Here is a 27,094-nt window from a genome sequence, read left to right as displayed (position 1 = left end):
AGCCTCATAATGTATATGTGAGTGTTTATCCTGGATATTTTGCCTTGAGAGTTGAGTGTCTGACAGAAAAAAAAAAATCTGGAAAAGACAATTGAAATTTTGGTTTTTTTAACCCATGATACATTATAGTTTAATTACCAGGCAACAGTATTATACAGAATAAAGGATACAAGAGAGAAATCAGTATACATTTTAGATTTTTTTCCTTCACGTTAGATAGGTGTTACTAAATATGTTTGTTTCCCAGACTGAATTTGGGAGAAAAATTATATTGGGATTATAAGGAAAACAGTAAAAAAACAGCAGCTTGTCATCATCTTCCCCCTGATCACTCCATCTGCATCTATACCTTGTGCTAATCGTGTCACATGACAAATATAAACATCCTGTGGGCAAGGGTCCAGTGACTCATACTTCCTCAGTGGAATGCCTCTACCCCTCTCTCTCACCTCACCTGTAATGAAGACTGCTGGCTACTTTAAATGGCAAACCCCAGAACCTAGCAAGTAACTTTGTAAAGGTCAAACTATGATGACTTCCTGAAGACAAAATACCCAGGGCCTTTTAACAAACATTGCCAGATACTGGTAATTTTCAACAAAAAAGTTAGGGGCCTTCGAATTATGCCTCTTTTCATTTGGGGGAAGCTATAATTTAATCTAATTTTGATTTTTTAACTCATACAACTGGAATTTCAGTCTGGTTATTTCTTCTGTCTCAGTCAATAACTAAATCCTGATAACACAACATTGCTTCTCCCTCTATCTAGAACGTATTCTCCCAATTACCAACTATGCTCCTGCTTCCTTTCACCTGAGTAGTTGGAATCACTACCCTGATTACTTTGTTGCACCCCTACATGCAACTGTCTTTTCCAGAACTTGCAGCCCCTCCAGATCTTCCCCTCTTCTACATTCTCTTCCCCTATGTCTTGCATTTCTGTTCTCCTACATTCTCAGCCTTGTAATAGGCACTTTTGTATATCTGCCCGGGTGGTGTCTGGCTTCCTCCTAACATCCTGAGAAGCTTCTGCTTTTTCTCCTCTCTCCAAAGCACAGGGTGGAGGCAGGGCAACTGCAATTCCTTACACCCCAATCCAGTCCCAGTCTCCAGTGGGACAGTCCATTGCCCCGCCATCTTCCCTCAGTCATTCTCATTTTAATTTGATGAACTTTTCTTACATCAGCCACTGTCTCCTTATCACTATAGGCAATGTTACCTTCTACCAGGACTCTCTTTCTCCTTCTTTTGTGCCTGGCTAATAGATCTTCCAGCCACCAGTCCCATCCCTTGCCACTGTCCTTAGTAACTGTAAAATTTACTTCCAGTACCTTAGCCTTACTGTTTTTAACCACCTCAGGTCAATAAATTTAATGTCCACTTTGCCTTTGCACCTGCTAGCAAACTACTACACCTCCCAGGTAGCCTAATGTAGTGAAGGACCATGGACTTTGAAATTTGAAAAGATCTGGATTCAAATCTATATTCTACCACTTACTGACTCTGTAAACTTGGGCAAGATATTAACATAATTATGTCATTCATCACCTTTTTGCAGAACAACAAAGGACTGAACAAGGAGTTACACCATAGTTCATGAGACAAACATGGTGATTCTCTGTGGTCAGAAGTGCAGTGGGAAAGTCAGAGGAGGTTTGGGGGAGTGGCCTGATAGAGTGGAAAGAGGAAACCAGCCTTGGATGCCGCTCCACTCCTGATAAGTTATGAAAACTATTTTAGTTTTATTTCCCTTAAAAGTGGTAGATTAAAAAATATCTCTCTGACAGGGTTTTATGAGGCTTCAGTAAGTTGTATAAACCCATAACCAAGCTGCAGGAAACTCATAACAAGCAATATATAAATGTCAGTCCTCTCCCTGTCTGTTCCTAAGAGTGCAGAATCCCCCTTCTCTATTCACAGCTAGCTTCCTATTCCCCCCACTTTGGCACTTATCCTGAATCTACTCTTTATCTTGATTTTAGTTAGTCTTTAGTTCTGTGGAGGTAAACAAAGAGAATAAACATATGAGAATGAGTGAAGTAAACATGAAAACAGATGCTATTTATTCAGAGCTTGCTATGGCAGATCAGTTCGCCTCAGTCATTTGTGTTTTAGCAGAGACTCAGAGGCAGGCAGAGGAGGGGGCAAGCTTCATAGTGGTGTGGCCTGACTGGAGGCTGTTGGCCTGGGGGAGCTGGAGGTGGGCTAACTAGAAGCAGGCATCCTACGTGATGGGTTAGGGGTGCATATTTGGCTTTCTCTGGTTGGTCCTAAATTGGAAGTAGGGACAAAAACTAGGGAAGCTGGCAGTTATTAAGTTATGGCCATTGTGGTTTCAGAAGTTATTGATTAGCCTTCTGAATTATTACTAGAGATAGCAATCCTACTTCCTACAAGTCTGACTTATAGCAGGCTGGGCTGGTTATTATAGATAAAACGTTGGTTTCCTGGGCAGGTTGCTGCAGGTTGTGACTCAGAGTTCTACATATATGTGTGTGTGTATATATATATGTATATATATATATACATATATATATAAATATATATATATATACGTGTATACACACACACACACACACACACACACACACACACACACACACACATATATGGACCGGCCATTACTGATTTACATATTCAGTCTCCCAGTTCCCTAAACCTCCTCCTATACTATCAGCCCCTTCTGTTTTAATTTTCTTTTTATCCATTTGCTAGACCATGACCAGTGTGTCTGCGATACTTTCTGTAGCAAGAGGTAGTCTTACTTGCCTCCTTGGATCTTGTGTCTCAACCATGCTGCCAGTTCTTAAACTGGTTGACTCCTAGTTCCACCCATCCTTGTCCTCAGGGCAGCCTCAAGCATTGCTCCAACCCCCCAGCAGCCTGCAGAGAGTGAGTTCCATGTTCTTCAGTCCTAGGTTCCTCCAGGCAGGAATGCCCCCAGTAAAATAAGTCACATCATTTGTAGATGCACCCACTGAGTACGCTGGAGCTGACATAGACCAGAAGGCAAAATTGCCAATCTGCAGAAGCTCTAGCTTGCGAGTCTCAGCTTAGTCCTTCTGTACAAAGTTCCAGTCCTCCTCTCATGACCTTTTCCCGTCATAACCTTTCTAGACTCTATCTACCCTCAACGTGGCACTGAGGAGGTCACATGATGCTCAGCTTCCAATTACCATTTACTTCACTCACAGAGTTTTTTCTTTATGTTCTTCTCCTTATGGTGTCATTATCATAAAGAGTGCTGCTTGCTCAGTGCAACCTTTGCTGAGATTTAACTACCTTGTAGTTAAGCTCCTGTGTTTGTAGCTCTCCTCACTCCTGAAAGTTGAAAGAATACAAGACATTCTGCAGTCTGTCAGCGTCTTCACACTGTTTTGACAGCCTCTTTCCAAGGTCTCCTCATCCAGTGCACTCTTTTCTAAATATATTACTTTAATTCATTTTATCTCTACTAACTAGCCTGGATACTTTTCTGTCCTCTGAAAGATTCCCACTCCAAATCATACTGCCCACTTAGTGTTTTCCCAACTTTTATATGTCTTTCTAAAAACATGTACCTCCTTATAAATAATGTCCTATTTTTGATTTATTTTTTCCTGACTTCTTATTTTATTTCTCTTCCTCTTTTTATTACTTAGCTTCTATAATACTCTAATAGTAGAATAATGATGCCCTTGATTATATTTTTCCATACAAATCAATAAAATAACTGCTCTAAACTTATCTTCCAAAGTGCCTTTCAACCAACCTCAGTTGTTATGCCCAGAAGCAAGATCTTTTGACCTCAGTAAGTGACTTTGACCTATTTCTCTGTCTCTTTGTACTGAATTTCTGTGTACTTTCCATCATTTCCCAGTGTGTTTTTAATTGCTGATTCAGTCTTTATAAATATAAACCTCCATGTCACTTGATTACCTGAGGGGGTGAAAGGCAAAATTTCTAGTTTTCACTAAGAAATTATATTTCAGTGGCCTCTGGGGCAACACTGGAGAGTCAAGAATGGCTTCAATGGCCAGTTTAGATTGTATACATCCTGTGTTTTGGCTATTTTATGATTCCCTAGGGCCCCTAATTATTATTTTACACCATTCCTGCAAGAGGTAACCATGCACTGTGAAGTTTCCCACGTGTCACATCCTCAGGGACCAGTAGAGATGCTGGAGCTTACCTCCCTGTGCTGCTCACACGCAGGACACCTTCTCACCTTGGAACTCTCCTCACCTTGGAACTCTCACCCATTCAGATGACAGGCCTCCATTTTTCATTTTACAGCTACATCTATCTCTCCTCTCCTGGAGAAATCCTACATCAATTGTTTTGGAGTGTTACTGCCCCACTTATTAGAGAGAACATTAGGCACTAGAAGAGGGACTTTTCTTTACCACACCTCCTGGATAAATTCACACAGAACGAGTTTGCACCCTGCTCCTCTTCCATCTCAGGTCCAATTCCCATAACATGGTAACTAACTTCTGTAAACCCTCATTAAACAAGCTGAGTAAACATAAAATTTGGGGTGGGCTGTCATTGACTTCTAAACATATTGATGGACGCTTGCCACCTATTCTATCCAGATAATTACAGCAGCCCTTGCTCCTGGACTTCCTCCCACTTGCCTGTCATCCTTCTAAATCAGTTCTGTGTCTGGGTGACTACTGCCCTAGTTGGGCTCACTCTTGCCCACAAATCTGCGTATCCATTTTAGCCTGTGCCCATTTGGTCTGAAGCATGAAAGGGATGGACCAACTTGGCCTACGTATATAATCCCCACTATTCCTGAACCCAGTAATTTCCTTTCACCCTAATGTGAATGGACTTGGGTCTGTTTGAAATGCGACACGTGTAATATTTTAGGCTGGATAATTAGTGCATAAGTTACCATAGTGGTTCTCTAATAAGGGGTGGCCTAGACCACCAAGGTTTGGCTATAGAAAGTATAGTAAGGACCGTAATAGGGCATCCCTTCACACACACACTTTATGTATATTTTCTAAATTTTACAATTTCTCTATTACAAAGCTGGCTTCTCTATTTTATGTTTTTCACATTTTTGTCTTCTGAATTTCTTCCTCTGATCCATTATTTACTTACTTAAAATAATATACTATATCCATAGCTATATCTATATTTCTATTAATAACTCAGTTGCAGCTCCATTATAGGACATATATCATTTGTATCATCAATATATAACATTTCCAGAAGATAGTATTGAGAGACCTCTTTATGCCCTGACAATCACCTCCTAGTATTTTGTACTTTCTCATTTAGTATCATGACCTTAGAAGTATCTTAACAGACACAACTTGCTCCAATAGACTTTAATCATTGTTTTCCCTTTTAATGTACCAATTTTTATTCTTGGCTAGTAGGAGCTGTCTTTTGTACATGTGCAATGTCTTTTGGACATTATTCCAGATATCTCTGAGAGCAGCCTTGCTTTCTGGCAGCAAGAAGCTTTTCTAGTCCCATTTTGAATTTTCTGGCTCTGAGACATGGTACTGTCTACTCTCTAATGAGCCCTGGTTCCTTTCATGGAGGATTCTATTAAATATCAAAACCCAAGCTCTAAGGGTATCATTAGATTGTCCCCCAAGGGTATTGGTGATATATAACAATGACACCAGAGGAAAAGCTTTTTAAATTGCTTTTGTGACTGAGCAATATTCCTTCATCCTCTTTCCTTTCCTTCCTTTCACATTATAGGAAAAAGAACATGGACTGTAGGAGCCAAATTTCCTGGGTTTGATTTTGGCTGTATCACTTAGGAGAATTGCAATTTGGGGCAAGTTTCTCAGTTTTACTGTACCACATTTTCTTCAGCTATATAATGAAGACAGTTATTTTGTCCTACTTGAAAGGTTTCTGTAAGGACTAAATATGTTAATACAAGTACCTTTCATATCTGTCGTATAATAAATGCACAATAAATGTTGACTGTTCTCTTTTAAACTTTAGGTTTTTTTGGAGTATAGTTGATTTACAATGTTGTGCTAGTTTCAGGTGTACAGCAAAGTGAATCTGTTATACGTATAAATATATCCACTCTTTTTTAGATTCTTTTCCCATATAGGCCATAACAGAGTATTTTTTTTTTTTTTTACTGTTCTTTTTATTATGGGACATAAGTTCATTGCAGGTGTTTGCAGTCCCCTTTTAAGTTCCATTTAACTTTGCTCTAAAATAAGGATGTTTTTCGTTCATTTTTTTATCCTCTCCTTAAACTACAAGTTTTTTCCTTTATTTATATTCACTTTGATCTACCATGGTTTATATTGACAAGCCCAACTGTGTTTTTAAATTAGTGTTGCTCCCAAATTTAGAAGACTTGGTTTTTGGCTTCATATTTGACATCTGAGCACTTTTCTGACTGTCTAAAGAGAAAGAGAAACATTTGTCTACACCCCCACCCCCAAGGAAACATGAAAGAATTTAAAAGCCTGGAGCACCTGGTACTACAAATAGATTCCTAATGTACTAAACAAACAGTAATGATGAAAGGTGGAGTAAAAGCAAAAACTGGCTCTAGAACTTTTGTTTTACATTCTCTCCTAGTTTCTCTGTTTTAGCTCACAATGAACCTATTTCCTTTATAACTTTCTTGATGTTTTTTTCCTTTTTTAATTCCAATATCCATTTATTACAGAATATTCTAGAATCTCTAGAAAGAGGAGATAGTACTTACATTTATTTAATCCACTATATTAAACAAAAAAGAGCCAATTTACCCATTTATTTTTTTAATTGAAGTATAATTGATTTACAATATTATATTCATTTTGAGTATACAACATAATGATTAAATATTTTTATAGATTATACTCCACTTAAGGTTATTATAAAATATTGGCTATATTCCCTGTGTTATACAATATATCCTTGTAGCTTATTTACTTTATACATATTAATTTGTACCTCTTAATGCCTTAACCCTATCTTGCCCCTCCCCACTTCCCTTTCCTCACCGGTAACCACTAGTTCTCTATATCTGTGAGTCTGTTTCTGTTTTGTTATATTCATTAGTTTTAATTTTTAGATGCCACATCCACGTGATAACATACAGTATTTGTCTATCTCCATCTGACTTATTTCACTAAGCATAATACCCTCCAGGTATGTCCACATTGTTGCAAATGGCAAAACCCCATTCTTTTTTATGACTGAGTTATATATATAATGGGATGTGTATATATATCTCACATCTTCTTTATCCATTCATCTGTTGATGGTTACTTAGGTTGCTTCTGTATCTTGCCTATTTTGAATAATGCTGCTGTGAACATTGGGGTACATGTATGTTTCTGAATTAGTGTTTTTGTTTTCTTTGGATATATACACAGGAGTGGAATTGCTGGGTTACATGGTAGCTCTATTTTAGAGAAACCTCCATACTGTTTTCCATAGTGGCTGCATCAATTTACATTCCCACCAACAGTGTACAAGGGTTCCCTTTACTTCACATCCTCGCCAATGTTTTTCTTTTTGCTTTTTTTTTGTTTTTTGGCTGCATTGGGTCTTCGTTGCTGCATGTGGGCTTCTCTAGTTGTGGTGAACAGGGGCTACTCTTCATTGAGGTGTGCAGGCTTCTCATTGTGGGGGCTTCTCGTTGCAGAGCACGGGCTCTAGGCACACGGGCTTCAGTAGTTGTGGCTCACGGGCTCTAGAACACAGGCTCAGTAGTTGTAGCGCACAGGCTTAGTTGCTCCGTGGCATGTGGAAACTTCCTAGACCAGGGCTCGAACCTGTGTCCCCTGCATTGGCAGGCAGATTCTTAACCACTGCGCCACCAGGGAAGCCCACCAATGTTTGTTATTTGTGTTCTTTTGGATGATAACTGTTCTGACAGGTGTGAAGTGTCTCGTGGTTTTGATTTGCATTTCTCTAGTGACTAGTGATGTTGAGCATCTTTTCATGTGCCTGTTGGCCATCTGCATATCCTTTTGGAAAAATATCTGTTCAGGACTTCTGCCCATTTTTTAATTGGGTTATTTTTTTTGATGTTGAGTTGTATGAGCTGTTTATATATTTCAGATATTAACCCCTTATTGTTCATATCACATTCAAATATTTTCTTCCATTCAGTAGGTAATCTTTTGGTTTTGTCAATGGTTTCCTTTGCTGTGCAAAAGCTTTGAAGTGTAATAAAGTCTCATTTGTTTATTTTTGCTTTTGTTTCCTTTGCTTTAGGAGACAGATCCAAAAAAAATATTGCATATGTTTATGCCAAAGTGTGTTCTGCTTTATGCTTTCTTCTAGGAGCTTTATGCTTTCTTCTAGGAGCTTTATGGTATCTGGTCTTACATTTAGGTCTCCAATCTATTTTGAGTTTATTTTTGTATGTTGTATAAGAAAATGTTCTCATTTCATTCTTTTACATGTAGCTGTCCAGTTTTCCCAGCACCACCCACTGAAGAGAATGTCTTTTCTTCATTGTTTATTCTTGCCTCCTTTGTCATAGATTAATTGACCAGAATTGTGTAGGTTTATTTCTGGGCTCTCTATTCTGTTCCACTGATCTATGTGCCTGTTTTTGTGCCAGTGCCATACTGTTCTGATTACTGTAGCTTTGTAGTATAGTCTGAACTCTGGGGGCGTTATACCTCCAGTTTTGTTCTTTTTTCTCAAAATTACTTTGGCTATTCAGGGAATTTTTTGATTCCATATAAATTTGAGGGTTATTTGTTCTAGTTCTGTGAAAAATGCCATGGTTATTTTGATAGGGATTGCATTAAGTCCTTAGATTGCTCTGGGCATTTTACCCATTTCTTATTGGCTCCCCCTTGTCTTTCCCCAGTTCTAAACTCCTTTCACTTACTTACAGCCCTAACCTTACTTCTCTTGAATCTCTGTTTAGAGATTACTTTAATTGAGAAATGACATCCACCTCTGTAAAATTCCTTCAGCTTTCTTGCCAACTCAGAATCCCCAAGTGTCTTCACTCATCCTTCCCTCCTCCCATTTTTATTCAGAGGAAGAGATTTCTCTTGCCTTTTCCAAAGCTAACCATCTCTGTCTATGCCAATAATCTTGTAGAAATAAATTAAGACCAACCAAATTCAGAGCTTACTATAGTAAGGGAGTCAGTCACCATCAGTTGCATTTGGTAGAGGCTCAAAGTCAAGCAGAGGAGGGGGAAAGCTTTACAGTGGAAAAAGGAAGGCTTCAGGTGTGCCCTTATTGGAAGCTGTTGGCCTGGGGCTGCTGAAGTGAGCTAACTTTGTTAGAAATGAGGCATCCTATGTGATGGACAAAGGGAGCATATTTATCTCTCTCTGGTTGATTCTAAGTTGGAAGCATGGACAAAAATTAGGGAAGCTATCAGTTATTAATCAAGTCCTGGTCATTTTGGTTGCAGAAGTTATTGTTTGGCTTTGTGGATTGTCACTAGAGATAGTCTCACTTTCTATATGTCTGACCTATACAGGCTAGATTCCTGGGCTAGTTATCATAGATAAGAGGTTGGTTTCTTGGTCAGCTTGCTGCACTTTGTGGGTCTGAATTCTGTTTTTATATATGATCTGGCTTTTGTCCATTCATATATTCAATTTCTCATACCCTTTTCATTGCTCACGTACAGAGACAGGCAATATTCAAATCTTGTTCGTTCTCATTTCCTACTCTCAGCTTTGGCAGAGAGTCATTCCTATGATTTCACCTCTACCTCTGGTCAGGTGATTCCAAAATCCCTAGCTCAGGCCATGATTCCTCTCTTGTCATCTTCTCTCCTTGTGCACCAACTAGTCTAGCTCTTTCTAAACACACAGTGTTAATGTAGAGCACTTAGAACCTTGCTTGATATCACTTAGGTACTCATTACCTGCTGTTTTCCTTCTGTTTTGAGCCTTTACTCATTGTAAGGGTATTTGCATTTTCCCAGGGACCTGGGCTGAGGTACCCCACCTGCATCTCACTCTTTTGCCCCCTTTCCACAAATTCAAGGCCATTTCATCTTTTTAATGGCAGATTTGGCCTCCTGCTGGTGCTGTCAGCATTTCTATTTTTATGTTGTCCCATCAAATATCAAAAAGTCCCTGAGAACAAAGGTCGCCATCTGTTTTTCTCTCTTTGTGTCTTATAGTGTCTCACACATCAGGACTGAGTGGCTACTCTTTTTTAATGGGCAATAATTTCCATGTAAAAACAATGTTGTTTTTAATACTGTTATAATACTATTTAGTATTATTTAACAATACACTGTTCATTGAGATAATATGTACTATCTAGATAAATTTATTATCCACCCATGGTGTAATTCATTTTGTGAGAATAACTGGAGATCATGAGAGAAGAAACTGAAGGTTATAGATTATATACTTAAAGATATGGAAGTGGGGTAGAAAAAGAGACCCACTGAAGGATTGCTAAAATATAATAGAGTAATCTAACACATATGTTTCCTAACTAGCATTGAATAAATAATGTTTAATAATAATTGGGAATGGAAGATAAATGGTGAATTTTAAATGAAAGAAAAATCTTCAAAAATTTAAATATAGATATTTTTATGCTTCTGAACTCTTTCATTTGAAATGTCACTTATTAACATCTTAATTTCACCACTGAGTGAAGTAAAATTCAAATTTCCTGAATTATGAGAGATTTGATTAGCCCAGTACCCAGGAAGTATTGTTTATATTCCCATAGTTAAAATCTAAAAGATTATTTTTTAAATAATGTTTTATCTTTAGCATTTAATGTTTAAAGGAGGAAATTCAAGAGAGTGTGATACTTCCTGATGGTCTATAATTACCACTTGGGAAGCAGCAGAAGCTAATTATTTCAATGTTTTAATTTTAATGAAACTTAATATATGATTAACGATGTTGACATTTCCTGTTGCCAGGTTTTTTTTGCAAAAACATTATTTGAATGTGGTATATATTTTTTTAAAAGTTCATTGAACCCTTCCAGGCACAGCCATATCTGATCATCATGAATGGCCTTGGGCACAGAAAGCACAGCTGTCTTTTTCTTTTCCACAGATAGCCTGTTTCAGCTGCCTTTGCAGGAAGGACATCTCACAGTAATAGTGAAGAGCCCAGGCCTTAACCTGAGGCAAGGGGAACACTAACAAAGGGAGAGGGGAGATAAATAAAAAGAAAACTAGCTGGATGTGCCTAATGGATATTTTTATATTTTGTTTACAGACCTGTAATTAGAAAAACTTTGTAATTGGAACTTTCAATTAAAGTAATTGCCGTGAGTACAAAGAGTATATGGAGAAAAACAAAGTTTTAAAAGAAAAACCTGCTGAAGAATTCACTGGAACTCTGCTTCCAAAGTTGCAAAACTTTTAAAATTCAGAACAGCTTGAAGATTTAGAAAGCATCACTGAAGAATGGGGTCATATTACAGAGTAGCAACTTTGAACTGTGAATCTAAAAGAAAAGGCTGCTGCAAGCAATCAAAGAGTCTGCAATTAGACCTCACCTGCATGCTCTAAGCTAGTTTTCAGGTGTTATTCACACTCAATGTAGCAGTGTGTTTGGACCACTAAAATTAGGTTCAAAAGACCCCTGGTCAGTCCCATTTCTGCCCCTTCAAGGAGAGCAGGTCCCTAAATGAAGCCTTAGTATTCCCATTTATAAATTGACAATGACTTTTCTTCCAGGCTGTTGTGACATGAAAGTCAGTTAATATATATGTAGAAAATGGCAAGCTGCCTTACCAAGTGAAGCATTATATCGTTCACTTATTTTTTGAGTCACATTCACAAAGACAGATAGTACCCAGTGCCAGAAATATCTTTTTTTGTTATAAACCACATCTGGTGAGGCTTTGACTTTTATAAAAATAAAATAAAATAGAAATTTTAGTTTGCCAAAGCCATACAAGCCATTGAGAGGTTTCAGAGCCCTGGTAGCAGAGGTCGAGGTGCAGTTGTGTGTGTGATGCCGAAGAGTGTGCACGGGCTTAGCATCCAAGAAGCCTGAGTATGCATCTCCATTTGGCCACCCACTATGCCATCTTGGCATAGTGCCTGTGTCATCTGTAAAGTGACAGTGATGATAATAGTACATATACCATAGAGTTTTATAAAAAGTAAATGAATTAAAATGTGCGACTTGGTTGACTAACAGGGAGAGAGACCTCTACAGCAGGTTGGGGATCTCTTCCCTCAAGATTAATCTACAAAACTCATCATCTTAGATTTACCTCAGTCAACTTTGCTTGTTTCATTGCTCCCATATCTCCAAATTATTCCATTAGATTCTTGCCTTTTTAAGCAACTGTTTATGCAATTAAACAACTAACATATACAGATGACAAAAATATACAAATGCAGAGTCTTACAATGAAACATAATCTCCCTCTTACTGCAGACCCTGGATCTCCTTGCTCAGGCACAAACACTGCTGCCATGTTTTTGTATATCTTTCCAGAATTATGATTTTATATATGCCTATGTGTATATGTATATATTCATATATATACATATATTTATGAGTATTGTATATATCTGTATAATTCTCCCTTTTTCTCACAAATGGGAGCATATAGAGATGGTTTTGCATCTTGTTTTTGTGCTTTAAACAGTTTTTTTCTGGACGTCTTTACATATTAAGATGTATAGATCCATGGCTGCATAGCATTCATTATATCGGTATATAGTTAATTTAATCAGTTCTTTATTGATTTAATGGACATTTATGTTCTTTGGGGGATTTGTTATTTTAATAAGCAGTGCCACAATGGATATGTATATGTATATATATATATATTTAAGCATATGTAGGAGGATGTCTTTAAATTCCTAGAAATTGAATTGTTAGGTTACAGAGCATATGCATTTTAAATTTGGATAGGTAGTACAAATTGTATTACAAAGGGTCTGTATCATTAAGATGTAAGATTACGTGTTTTATCCACTCTTTTTTTGTTATCAAATGTTTATATTTATTTCTTTTTTTTTATTGGAGCATAATTGCTTTAAAATGTTGTGTGTTAGTTTCTGCCACACAGTGAAGTGAATCAGCCATATGCATACACACATCCCCTCCCTCTCGGACCTCCCCCTCCCATCCCACCAACTAGGCCATCACAGAGCAATGGGCTGGCTCCCTTTTCAATACAGCAGGTTCCCACTAGCTATCTATTTTACCCATGGCAGTATATTTATGTCAAACCTAATCTCCCAAGTCATCCCACCCTGCCATGCCAGCCTGTGTCCACACATCAGTTCTCTATGTCTGCATTGCTGTTCCTACCCGGCAAATAGGTTCATCTGTACCATTTTTCTAGATTCCACATATATTCATCAATATACAACATTTGTTTATATTTTCTGACTTACTTCACTCTGTATGACAGATTCTAGGTCCATCTACATCTCTACAAATGACCCAATTTCATTTCTTTTTATGACTAATACTCCATTATATATATGTACCACATCTTCTTTATCCATTCATCTGTCAATGGACGTTTACATAGCTTTCATGTCCTGGCTATTGTAAATGGTGCTGCAGTGATCATTGGGTTACATGTCTTTTATTTTTTTTTGAATTTTTGAATTTTATTTTAATGTTTTATGCAGCAGGTTCTTATTAGTTATCCGTTTTATACATATTAGTGTAAATATGTCAACCCCAATCTCCCAACTCATCACACCACCACCTCCCACTGCCACTTTCCCCCCTTGGTGTCCATACATTTGTTCTCTACATCTTTGTCTCTATTTCTGCCATGCAAACTGGATCATCTGTACCATTTTTCTAGGTTCCACATATATGCGTTAATATACAATATTTGTTTTTCTCTTTCTGACTTACTTCACTCTATATGACAGTCTCTAGATCCATCCACATCTCTACAAATGACCCAATTTCGTTCCTTTTTATGGCTGAGTAATATTCCATTGTATATATGTACCACATCTTCTTTATCTATTCATCTGCCGATGGGCATTTAGGTTACTTCCATGACCTGGCTATTGTAAATAGTGCTGCAAAGAACATTGGGGTGCATATGTTTTTTGAATTATGGTTTTCTCTGGGTATATGTCCAGCAGTGGGATTGCTGGGTCATATGGTAATTCTATTTTTCATTTTTTAAGGAACCTTCCTACTGTTCTCCATAGTGGCTGTATCAATTTACATTCCCACCAACAGTACAAGAGGGTTCCCTTTTCTCCACACCCTATCCAGCATTTTTTGTTTGTAGAATGTCTGATGATGTCCATTCTAACTGGTGTGACGTGATATCTCGTAGTTTTGATTTGCATTTCTCTAATAATTAGTGATGATGAGTAGATTTTCATGTGCTTCTTTGCCACTGTATGTCTTCTTTAGAGAAATGTCTATTTTGGTCTTCTGCCCATTTTTGGATTGGGTTGTTTGTTTTTTTAATATTGAGCTTCATGAGCTGTTTATATATTTTGGAGATTAATCCTTTGTCCATTGATTCATTTACAAATATTTTCTCCCATTCTGAGGGTTGTCTTTTCATCTTGTTTGTAGTTTTCTTTGCTTTGCAAAAGCTTTTAAGTTTCATTAGGTCCCATTTGTTTATTTTTGTTTTTATTTCCATTACTCTAGGAGTTGGATCATAAAAGATCTTGCTGTGATGTATGTCAGCGAGTGTTCTTCCTATGCTTTCCTCTAAGACTTTTATAGTGTCTAGTCTTACATTTAAGTCTCTAATCCATTTTGAGTTTATTTTATATATGGTGTTAGGGAGTGTTCTAATTTCATTCTTTTACATGTAGTTGTCCAGTTTTCCCAGCACCACTTATTGAAGAGACTGTCTTTTCTCCATTGTATATCCTTGCCTTCTTTGTCATAGATTAGTTGACCATAGGTGTATGGGTTTATCTCTGTGCTTTCTCTCCTGTTCCATTGATCTATATTTCTGTTTTTATGCCAGTATCATACTGTCTTTATTACTGTAGCTTTGTAGTATACTCTGAAGTCAGGGAGTCTGATTCCTCCAGCCCCATTTTTTTCTCTCAAGACTGCTTTGTCTATTCGGGGTCTTTTGTGTCTCCATACAAATTTTAAAAAATTTTTTGTTCTACTTCTGTAAAAAATGCCATTGGTAATTTGATAGGGATTGCATTGAATCTGAAGATTGCTTTGGGTATTATAGTCATTTTCACAATATTGATTCTTCCAATCCAAGAACATGGTATATCTCTCCATCTGTTTTTATCATCTTTAATTTCTTTCAGCAGTGTCTTATAGTTTCCTGCATACAGGTCTCCTGTCTCCCTAGGTAGATTTATTCCTAGCTATTTTATTCTTTTTGTTGCAGTGGTGAATGGAATTATTTCCTTAATTTCTCTTTCTGATCTTTCATTGTTAGTGCATAGGAATGCAAGAGATTTCTGTGCATTAATTTTGTATCCTGCAACTTTACCCAATTCATTGATTTGCTCTAGTAGTTTTCTGGTGGCATCTTTAGGATTATCTGTGTATAGTATCATGTCATCTGCAAACACTGACAGTTTTACTTCTTCTTTTCCAATTTGTATTCTTTTTATCTCTTTTTCTTCTCTGATTGCCATGGCTAGGACTTCCTAAAATTATGTTGAATAATAGTGACGAGAGTGGACATCCTTGTCTTATTCCTGATCTTAGAGGAAATGCTTTCAGTTTTTCACCATTGAGAATGATGTTTGCTGTGTGTTTGTCATATATAGCCTTTATTATGTTGAGGTAGGTTCTCTCTATATGCCCACTTTCTGGAGAGTTTTTATCATAAATTGGTGTTGAATTTTGTCAAAAGATTTTTCTGCATCTATTGAGATGATCATATGGTTTTTCTTCAATTTGTTAATATGGTGTATCACGTTGACTGATTTGCATATATTGAAGAATCCTTGAATCCCTGGGATAAATCCCATTTCATCATGGTGTATGGTCCTTTTAAAGTGTTGTTGGAGTGTGTTTACTAGTATTTTGTTGAGGATTTTTGCATCTACATTCATCAGTGATATCGGTCTGTAATTTTCTTTTTTTGTAGTATCTTTGTCTGGTTTTGATATCAGGGAGATGATGGTCTCATAGAATGAGTTTGGGAGTGTTCCTTCTTGTGCAATTTTTTGGAAGAGTTTGAGAAAGTTGGATGTTAGGTCTTCTCTAAATGTTTGATAGAATTCACCTGTGAAGCCCTCTAGTCCTGGACGTCTGTTTGTTGGAAGATTTTAAATCACAGTTTCAATTTCATTACTTGTGATTGGTCTGTTCATATTTTCTATTTATTCCTGGTTCAGTCTTGGAAGGTTATACATTTCTAAGAATTTGTCCATTTCTTCCAGGTTGTCCACTTTATTGGCATAGAGTTGCATGTAATAGTCTCTTAGGCTGCTTTGTATTTCTGTGGTGTCTGTTGTAACTTCTCCTTTTTCATTTCTAATTTTGATTTGAGTCCCTCCCTCTTTTTCTTGATGAGTCTGGCTGATGATTTATCCATTTTTTTAATCTTCTCAAAGAACTATCTTTTAGTTTTATTGATCTTTTCTCTTGTTTTCTTTGTTTCTATTTTATTTATTTCTGCTCTGATCTTTTTGATTTCTTTCCTTCTGCTAACTTTCAGGGTTTTTTTGTTGTTGTTCTTCTTTCTCTGATTGCTTTAGGTTAGATTATTTTTTTATTTTTCTATTTTTTAATGGTAATTTTTTTTCTTTTTTTCTTTTTTTAACATCTTTATTGGAGTATAATTGTTTTACAATAGTGTGTTAGTTTTTCCTTTACAACAAACTGAATCAGTTATACATATACATATGTTCCCATATCTCTTCCCTCTTGCATCACCCTCTCTCCCACCCTCCCTATCCCACCCCTCTAGGTGGTCACAAAGCACAGAGGTGATCTCCCTGTGCTATGCAGCAGCTTCCCACTAGCTATCTAATTTACATTTGATAGTGTATATATGTCCCTGCCACTCTCTCACTTCGTCACAGCCCACCCTTCCCCCTCCCCATATCCTCAAGTCCATGCTCGAGTAAGTCTGTGTTTTATTCCCGTCAAGGTTAGATTATTTATTTGAGAGTTTTCTTGTTTCTTGAGGTACGCTTGTATTGCTATAAACTTCGCTCTTAGAACTGTTTTTGCTGCATCGCATAGGACTTGGATTATTGTGTTTTCATTGTAATTTGTCTCTAGGTATTTTTTGATTTCCTCTTTGATTTCTTCAGTGATCTCTTGCTTATTTTATACAATATTGTTTGGCGTCCATGTGTTTGTGTTTTTTCCCTGTAATTGATTTCTAATCTCATAGCATTGTGGTCAGAAAAGATGCTTGATATGATTTCAATTTTCTTAAATTTTCTGAGGCTTGATTTGTGACCCAAGGTGTGGTCTATCCTGGAGAATGTTCTGCCTGCACTTGAGAAGAAAGTGTTATCTGCTGTTTTTGGATGGAATGTCCTATAAATATGAATTAAATCTCTCTGGTCTATTGTGTCATTTAAAGCTTGTGTTTCCTTATTAATTTTCTGTTTGGATGATCTGTCCACTGGTGTAAGTGAGGTGTTAGTCCCCCACTATTATTGTGTTACTGTTGATTTCCTCTTTTATAGCTGTTAGCATTTGTCTAATGTATTGAGGTCCTCCTATTTTGGGTGCATATGTATTTATAATTGTTATATCTTCTTCTTGGATTGATCCCTTGATCATTATGTAGTGTCTTCCTTGTCTCTTGTAACATTCTTTATTTTAAAGTCTATTTTCTCTGATATGAGTATTGCTACTCCAGCTTTCTTTTGATTTACATTTGCATGGAATATCTTTTTCCATCCCCCACTTTCAGTCTATATGTGTCCCTAGGTCTGAAGTGGGTCCCTTATAGACAGCATATATATAGGTCTTGTTTTTGTATCCATTCAGTGAGCCTGTGTCTTTGAGTTGGAGCATTTTTTACATACACATTTAAGGTATTTATCGATATGTATGTTCCTATTACCATTTTCTTAATTGTTTTGGGTTTGTTTTTGTAGGTCCTTTTTTTTCTCTTGTGTCTCCCACTTAGAGAAGTTCCTTTAGCATTTGTTGTAGAGCTGGTTTGGTGGTGCTGAATTCTGTTAGGTTTTGCTTGTCTGTAAAGCTTCTGATTTCTCCATCAAATGTGAATGAGATCCTTGCTGGGTAGAGTAATCTTGGTTGTAGGTTCTTCCCTTTCATCACTTTAAATATGTCATGCCACTCCCTTCTGGCTTGTAGAGTTTCTGCTGAGAAATCAGCTGTTAACCTTATGGGAGTTCCCTTGTATGTCATTTTTCGTTTTTCCCTTGTTGCTTTCAATAATTCTTCGTTGTCTTAAATTTTTCTCAGTTTGATTACTGTGTGTCTTGGCGTGCTTCTCCTTAGGTTTATCCTGCCTGGGGATCACTGTTCTTCCTGGACTTGGGTGGATCTTTCCTTTCTCATGTTAGGGAAGTTTTTGATTATAATCTCTTCAAATATCTTCTCCCTTTTCAAATGTTTTCTCTCTCTCTTCTCCTCCCAGGACCCCTATAATGTGAATGTTGTTATGTTTAATGTTTTCCCAGAGGTCTCTTAGGGTGTCTTCATTTCTTTTCATTCTTTTTTCTTTATTCTGTTCTGCGGCAGTGAGTTCCACCATTCTGTCTTCCAGGTCACTTATCTGTTCTTCTGCTTCACTTATTCTGCTACTGATTCCTTTTCATGTATTTTTCATTTCAGTTATTGAATTGTTCATTTCTGTTTGTTTGTTCTTTAATTCTTCTAGTTGTTTGTTCTTTAATTCTTCTAGGTCTTTGTTAACCATTTTTTGCATCTGTTCCATCTTTGCCTCTATTCTTTTTCCAAAGTCTTGTATCATCTTCAGTATCATTATTCTGAGTTCTTTTTCTGGAAGGTTGCCTATCTCCACTTCATTTAGTTGTTTTTCTGCGGTTTTCTCTTGTTCCTTCATCTGGTACATAGCCCTCTGGCTTTTCATCTTGTCTATCTTTTTGTGAATGTGGTTTTTGTTCCACAGCCTGCAGGATTGTAGTTCTTCTTGCTTCTGCTGTCTGCCCTCTGGTGGATGAGGCTGTCTAAGAGGCTTGTGCAAGTTTCCTGATGGGAGAGACTGGTGGTGGGTAGAGTTGGGTGTTGCTCTGGTGGGAGGAGCTCAGTAAAACTTTAATCTGCTTGTTTGCTGATGGGTGGGGCTGAGCTCCCTCCCTGTTGGCTTGTCTGTCCTGTCCTGACCCAACACCAGAGCCCACCTGGCTCTTTGGTGGGACCAATGGCGGACTCTGGGAAGGCCCACGCCAAGGAGTACCCCCAGAAACTTCCACTGCCAGTGTCCCCATCCCCATGGTGAGCCACACCCACCCCTCACCTCCACAGGGCACCCTCCAACACAAGCAGGTAGGTCTGGTACAGTCTCCTCTGGGTAACTGCTCCTTCCCCTGGGTCCTGATGTACACACTACTTTGTGTGTGCCCTCCAAGAGTGGAGTTCCCATTTCCGCAGTTCGGTCAAAGTCCTGCAATCAAACCTGCTAGCCTTCAAAGTGATTCTCTAGGAATTCTTCCTCCCATTGCTGGACCCCCAGGTTGGGAAGCCTGACGTGGGGCTCAGAACCTTCACTCCAGTGTGTGGACTTCTGTGGTATAAGTGTTCTCCAGTTTGTGAGTAAACCACGCAGCAGTTGTGGGATTTGATTTTATTGTGATTGTGCCCCTCCTACCATCTCATTATGACTTATCCTTTGTCTTTGGATGTGGGGTATCTTTTTTGGTGAATTCCAGTGTCTTCCTGTTGATGATTATTCAGCAGTTAGTTGTGATTCCAGTGCTCTCACAAGAGGGAGTGAACGCACGTCCTTCTACTCTGTCATCTTGAACCAGTCTCCACATATGTCTTCTAAAATTATGGTTTATTCATTCTTTTTTTAAAAATAAATTTATTTATTTATTTATTTTTGGCTGCATTCAGTCTTTGTTGCTACACACAGGCTTTCTCTAGTTGTGGTGAGCTGGGGCTACTCTTCGTTGTGGTGCACAGGCTTCTCATTGCATTGGCTTCTCTTGTTGTGGAGCATAGGCTCTAGGCATGCAGGCTTCAGTAGTTGTGGCACGTGCGCTCAGTAGTTGTGGCTCACGGGCTCTAGAGCACAGGCTCAGTAGTTGTGGCACATGGACTTGGTTGCTCCGTGGCATGTGGGATCTTCCCAGACCAGGACACGCACCTGTGTCTACTGCATTGGCAGGCAGATTCTTAACCACTGCGCCACCAGGGAAACCCTGGTTTATCCATTCTTGCCAGCATTGTGTATTACCAAATTCTTTATCTTTGCCAATCTGATCAAGTAAAAAAAAGTTGTATTTATTATCTTTTTTTAAATTATGAGTTAGGTTGAAAATCTTTACCCATGTTTATGAACCATGTCTGTTTCTTATCCGTGATTTGACTGTTCATGTTTTTTGTATAACATATTAGGAAAAGTGTGGCTTGATAGAGGACCCAGTAAAACATAGCAAAATATCTGAGACCAATGCAGTAATCATCATAATAATAGTAATAGTAACAAAATAAATGACATCACATACAGAGCAAATATATTTTATCAGAGAGTTGTAATGAGATTTTTTTGATCCTTTCTTTCTCATCAAGTTAGAAATAACAAGTTGTAGGACATATTCACAAATAATTATTGTGTTTTACTTTTATAGAATGTTGAAAATTGATCATGTGTTTATCTATAAAATGAACTTTCACTATGATCTTTTTGCTCCGATAACCATGACATTTACTACATGAGATGAACCAGGCTTGTCCCTTGTTATAAGTGAAGTACTTTATTCTGAGCACTCTTAGAAATATTGCAGTCTGGGATATTAGGTTATCTAGCTATTATGCAGATGCTTTCTTGTTTGTAGCATGCAGTTCTCAGTGATGGTATTTACTAGTAACTGAGGGTAGAGTCAGCTATTCTATTTTCATTTGATTGTCTCATTATTCTAGTAGTCAGTTCTCATCACAGAAAGGACTTAGAACTACATTTCCAGCTCATAGTGGACTGTGACTACTGTCACTATTTGTGACCCTCCACAAATGACTGGTTTAGATATTATCTGGTTTTGTTATTGTAGTCATCACTTCTTGTATACCAAAATATGCCAGCTACTATGTAAGGTATTTAATATTATCTCACTGACTCTTACACTAAAGCAGATGTTATTATCCTTATTTTACAGGTGAAATGATAGGTTCAAAATCATTAAATAATCAACCCATCTAGTAAGGGGTCAAGCTGGGTTCAAATCCAGGTCTTGCTTACTCTTTTCTTATTCTCAGCTCCAAGGGCCAGGTTAGGGCTGCTATAGTAAGGGCTGCCCACCTAAGTGGGGAACAGTGCCATGACATTCACATAACTTGTCCAACCCCTCCACAGTATTGGTGAGCTTGTGTAGCTGTTTCCTCCAGTGCCCTGTTTGCTATCAGCCTCTGCCTCTGTACTTTGCCCTTGTTTTATCCAATAACATGAGTATCTTCCATCTCTAGACTTCAGCTGTTGATATAGACCCACCTTTATTTTCTGCACAGACTGGAATGGGGTGGCAATGTTTAGATTAAGAGTTATGACAACAGACTAAGTATCTTGTGCCATAGCAGTGAGTCCCAGGATGACATGTAAATTCTGAATCACTACAGTCTCTCACAAAGCTTGCCCGCCTAATTCTGTGTCCCAGCCCATAGCTCTGGGCTTCCTTCTCTGCATTTCCCTACCCCAGAACTATCCCCTAAGCAGACCCTGGTCTTCTCCTGCCCCCTTACTCCCAGCAGACCCTGGTCCTGAGGTCTCAACATGCTTCCTCCAGGACCCATAGTAGGCTTCATATAGAGAAGGGGCACTTTCGGGGAACATATTGCTGACTGCTGAAACCTCTCCATCAATTTCATGCCTAAAAAAAAATATGCTTCTGAATTTTGCAAAGATTTAAGGTATACATCCTTGTACTGCATGTTTTTAACAAAATTCTGGCTTAGGTCAGGAATTTTTTTTTTTTTTTTTTTTTTTTTTTTTGTGGTACGCGGGCCTCTCACTGTTGTGGCCACTCCCATTGTGGAGCACAGGCTCCGGATGTGCAAGCTCAGCGGCATGTGAGATCTTCCCGGACTGGGACATGAACCTGTGTCCCCTGCATCGGCAGGCGGACTGTCAACCACTGCGCCACCAGGGAAGCCCAGGAATTATTTTTCTACACAATATAGAGACTAACTTTCTTGAGTACCTGAGGGAGTTCTGCACAAAGTTCTGATATGCATGAGATTCAAGTCCCCTGCCTGCCATCTCTTGACATCCCCTCCTTTACCAGTTTCCATGCTGTGATGTCAGACTAAATGTCTTCCTGGGACCTAAAAGCAGCACACTTTCCTGGGCCTCAGGGTCTTCCTACCTTTTGCTTCCTTTCCTGGGCACAGCCTTCCTTCTTGTCTCCATTTCTTGGGTTTCACCTAAGGCCACCCCTCCTGCAGCAAGTTTGCCCTGGCCACCTGGGTCTGCTAGGTTATACCCTGAGTGGACCTACAATGCCCAGAGCTGACTGCTCCTATATAATACTCATTATCTACTGACGAATACCAAATATTAATTTATCCAATCTCCACAGGAGGCTTATTTTACAAAATTAGCATCTCGAAGTCATTGAAACTTCCTATTAGCCAAGTGAACTATAAACATCAGTTTAACTTAGTCTATAGTGTTGTGCTGAGCTCTTTTATATAAAAGCTTTTGTGAGTTTGATTGTCTTTTCTTTTGTATTGTTATATTTTAGAAAAGGGTTAGGAGCCATAGCTAAGAGAGGGACTCTTCCCCCAACTCCCCCTATACCCAGCCTCACCTAGTTTTAACATATTGGGAATATAGGACACAGTGCATTCTAGAGTTTCAAAAGTATTAACACTAAGTATCATATATCTCTCTAAATATTCTTAGATGAATGGATATTGACTTTGGACTTTGGTTCATGATAAAACATTAATGAAATTTGAGTCAAGGGGTGTTTTTAAAAATGTAAGACACTCCCAATTTATGTGTAAGTCAATCTAGCCTGAAAGTATGATGTTAAAGGATGACTACATTGCTTCATGTCTATTGTGTCTCTTTTCAGATTCAGGCATTAATAATTATAGTCTCAGAGGTCTCAATTTTTATTCTTTCTTGGGAGTCAGGGGATATTAAAAGTCCCCCTTCAGAGAACACTCTCTTTTTTGGCAGTTCTATGACAGGTTAGTTAGGATGAGACTTCTCAAGTGTGTGCTTTATTATTTTTTTCTGATTGGTGTTTTTGGTCCTTACTACAAATCTAGTAAAGAAGGGAGCAGTGACATTTGTCCTTTGAATACACAGTCACCAAATTTTCATTCCATGTTTAATCCCAAGGATGTCATGGAGTGCCCACTTGTGATACCAAGTCTTAAATCACTGCACATTTATCTGTCTTTTCTTCTAGACTCTAAGCTTGTTGGAATGTGAACTCTGTCTTTGAATATTTACATTTTTGGCAACTGGCACAGTGCTGGTACCTATCAAATTTCCAAGTTCTGAGGATGGAAGGAGAGAAGAAATGCAATGCTGAGATAACATATTTGGCCCAGTGCCTTAAACACAGTTGGTGCTCACATAAGTGTTAATTCCTGGTAAAGTAGATAAATGGAGGAAAAAACAAGCAATATGGGAGAGCAAAAGGAGAACTAGACCAGAGAAAGAAAAGCTCTCAGTCCCCACTGAACTTGTTGAATAAACTTGAGAAAGTCACTTAATTCTTTCAGGTTTCTATTTTTCCATCTGTAAAATGGGGATATCATCTAACATGACTTCCAAAATCTTCTCTTCTTCTAGCAATTATATTCATCTATAAAATCTTTTGGCAAAGATTGATATAGTTGATCATATATTTCATTAACATGTATGAAAAATGCCCAAATATTGGGTTGGCCAAAAAGTTCACTCAGGTTTTTCCATAATATGTTATGGAAAAATCCAAACGAACTTTTTGGCCAACCCAGTATATCCACAGAATTTTTAAACTTTTAGGATTATCTGCCAAAGTTCAATTGATTATTATTATTTTTCAATTGGCCAAATATTTAACGGCCTACTTTGTGTAAGGACTGTGCTAACACTGAAGATACAAAAAGGAATTATCTGTTTTTACCACCAAGAGTGTTGTGAGAGGTGCACAAGTTAAGAAATAAGTGCACCAGGGCATAAAAATGCTAACATGAGTGATGCCCTTCCTGTTAAGAAGTCACAGAAAGGAGCGGCTAACTATGGAGGAATGACAGAGCAAGTAACTGAGTTTAAACAATTCCAGGCTTTCCAAATAAGAGCCACAGCATGTGCAGAGATTTGAAGATAAAACCTAAATGTCCATTGACAGATGAATGGATAAAGAAGATGTGATACATGTATACAGTAGAATATTACTCAGTCATTAAAATGAATGAAATAATGCCATTTGCAGCAACATAGATGGACCTGTAGGTTATCATACTAAGCAAAGTATGTCAGACAAGTATCACATGATATTGCTTATATGAGGAATCAAAAAATGATACAAATGAACTTATTTACAAAACAGAAACAGACTCACAGACTTAGAGAATGAATTTATGGTTACTAGGGGGGAAGGGTGAGGGAGAGGGATAGATTGGGAGTTTGGGATTGACATGTACACACTGCTGTAGTTAAAATAGAAAACTGACAAGAACTACTGTATAGCACAGGGAATGCTGCTCAATATTCTGTAATAACCTAAATGGGAAAAGAATTTGAAAAAGAATAGATACATGTATATGTATTACTGAATCACTTTGCTGTACACCTGAAACTAACAACATTGTTAATCAACTGTGCTCCAATATAAAGTAAAATTCTTTTTAAAAAAATACATGACTTTGTCACTGAAGAGCAAGCGTTTGGTTCTGTATGACTGGAGTGCAGAATGAAAGCAGGGAGAGGAGGGGATGAGACAAATAAGACTGTGACCACCATGTGGAGGTCATATGCACCATGACTAGGAATTTGGACATTATTATGAAACTAACTGGGATCCGTTTCATGTTAACAAGAAAATAGACATGACTACATTTGCATTCTGGGGGAAAAATTTTAATATGTCCAATGAGTAATCAATTTTTACTCAAAGCATGACCCTAGCTGCCTGTTTTAGAATCCCCCTGGGTGCTTGTTAAAATGCATATTCCTAGGTTGGAATCTAATCCTATAGAATCAATTTCTGTGGGTTTGACTTGGAAACCGACATTTAAAGAAAAAACCCCCTTACAACGTATGCAGCTTAAAGTGTAGCAACCACTGGCCAAGTAAATTGAGAGCAAATGGCAGGGAACTCAGAAGAACACAGATTTTGGAGTCAGATAAACCTTGAATCTCAGCTCTGTCATTTAGTAATTGTCTTACCACAGCCAAGTTACTTAGCATCTCTGAGGCTGAGGTTTTTTTCCTTCTATAAATGGGTTTAAAAGTACCTACCTCATAGGGTTTCGGTCAAGAATAGCTGAGATAACATATGTCAAACACTAACATGTTTGGAGGCATATTGGAATCATTTGGAGAAGTTATGCAAACTCTGTGCTCCCTAAGATTCTGGCATGGATTATAAAGGATTCAAGAAACTCCCCAGATGATTTTGGTTAGTAACCAATAGGAATCACACAGAATATATTAGCTCTCCTTTCCCTAAGGTGGTGACAGTGAAGGTATAAAAATGGGAAAATTTAAGACATTTTTAGAAGAGACAATATCCAGGATTCAGAGGAATTGTCTAAGTGATTCTTAAGTTTTTAGTTTGAATGGCTGGTTGTGCCCAAACATAGCTGGAGAATGCAGTTCTGTTTTGAACGTGGTGGTGTCTTTGGGTCATCTAAGTGGAAATGTTTAGAAACCGGTGCTCACTAGTGGATAAAGGCCTCAGGAAAAAGCCTGGGGAGGTGATAAAGAGCAGGCTATCAATGGTGGCATGATCCCCCAGGGATGGGATGGAGGATAAAGAGGGGCCTCATGGCTCACCTCCATGTCAACACTGAAGTTTTCAGAAAAATATCAAGTTAACGAAATTGCAAAGAAATGAGAGTAGGAAGAGAAACAGGAGAGGGTTTCATTTTAGAAACAAACAAAAGAGAGACTGTCCCACAGTGAAATCAAGTAAAACTGAAAGTTTCTTTAAAGCAGGAAACTTGTCTTACCAATGCTGGGTGCTCAAGTCTTGGTACTTAGTCACCTGGTGCATTGATTCAATAAAAACATTAGTGTCTTTGGGTTTATACTTGCACCTGAAATACCCCATGAAGCTTCAGAGGCCGAAACTGGTTGTTTACTGCTCCTTGAGTGGGAAGAATACATCCAAGCATCTCTTGTTCTTGAGAACTATTTTGTACAGAGTTGATATTGGTGATCTAGAGAAGTCTGTGTCCTCTGGAGAATCAAAATGATTGTTTTTAGTAAAAAACAAGACCCACTCCTAATGATTTCCTCTTTAGTTGGTTATTAATGATAGAGTAGTCACTTACATCTTTATTCCTTGATAAATTTTTACTGAGGGAAGCCATCCTTGTATGGAGTAATAACATTTGGGGATAAAGGAATTTACATTAGGAAAGTTAAAATTCTGAATATGTGAACTCCATATAGTGGTTTATAACAATTGTAGTGCATGTTAAAACTCATCACTTTGCAACTCTAAGGATGATGTTCTTTTGCCTCCTATTAAATTTGAAATATGTAGCTTTAATGAGCATTTTCAATGAGCCAGCATATTTGAAATATCCTGTCTGGAGTTTTATTATTCTGAATTAATTCATTTAAAACTGTTAACCAATACTGAGAGATTGTTAGACACCGTGCTGTTCAAGTGCTAATACAAAGAATTACAATTCACTATATTTCAAGTTTGAAATAGTAGATACTAAAGAGTCTAATTTAGTTGTCAGGAGATTATTTGATTCACTCACTTATTTACTCAAAAACTACTTACAAAGTAAATGAGCTATGTGCAGTCATATTTTTAAAAAAACTTGTCTCTAAAATATACAAACAGCTTATATAGCTCAATATCCACCCCCAAAAAAAACCCAAATAAAAAATGGGCAGAAGACCTAAATGGACACTTCTC

At 37.8% G+C, this 27,094-nt stretch overlaps 1 protein-coding gene across 3 annotated transcripts in view; it reads left to right on the top strand.

The window, feature by feature from the left end:
• Nucleotides 1-27,094, top strand: part of PLD5 (phospholipase D family member 5) — a 497,278-nt gene that overhangs the window by 231,645 nt on the left and 238,539 nt on the right. The gene's annotated exons all lie outside the window — the stretch shown is intronic.

The sequence above is a fragment of the Kogia breviceps genome, chromosome 1, assembly GCF_026419965.1.
Source record: "Kogia breviceps isolate mKogBre1 chromosome 1, mKogBre1 haplotype 1, whole genome shotgun sequence".
Taxonomy (NCBI): domain Eukaryota; kingdom Metazoa; phylum Chordata; class Mammalia; order Artiodactyla; family Physeteridae; genus Kogia; species Kogia breviceps.
The sequence above is the reverse complement of the archived record's forward strand: the minus strand, read 5'-3'. Positions and strand labels throughout refer to the sequence as shown.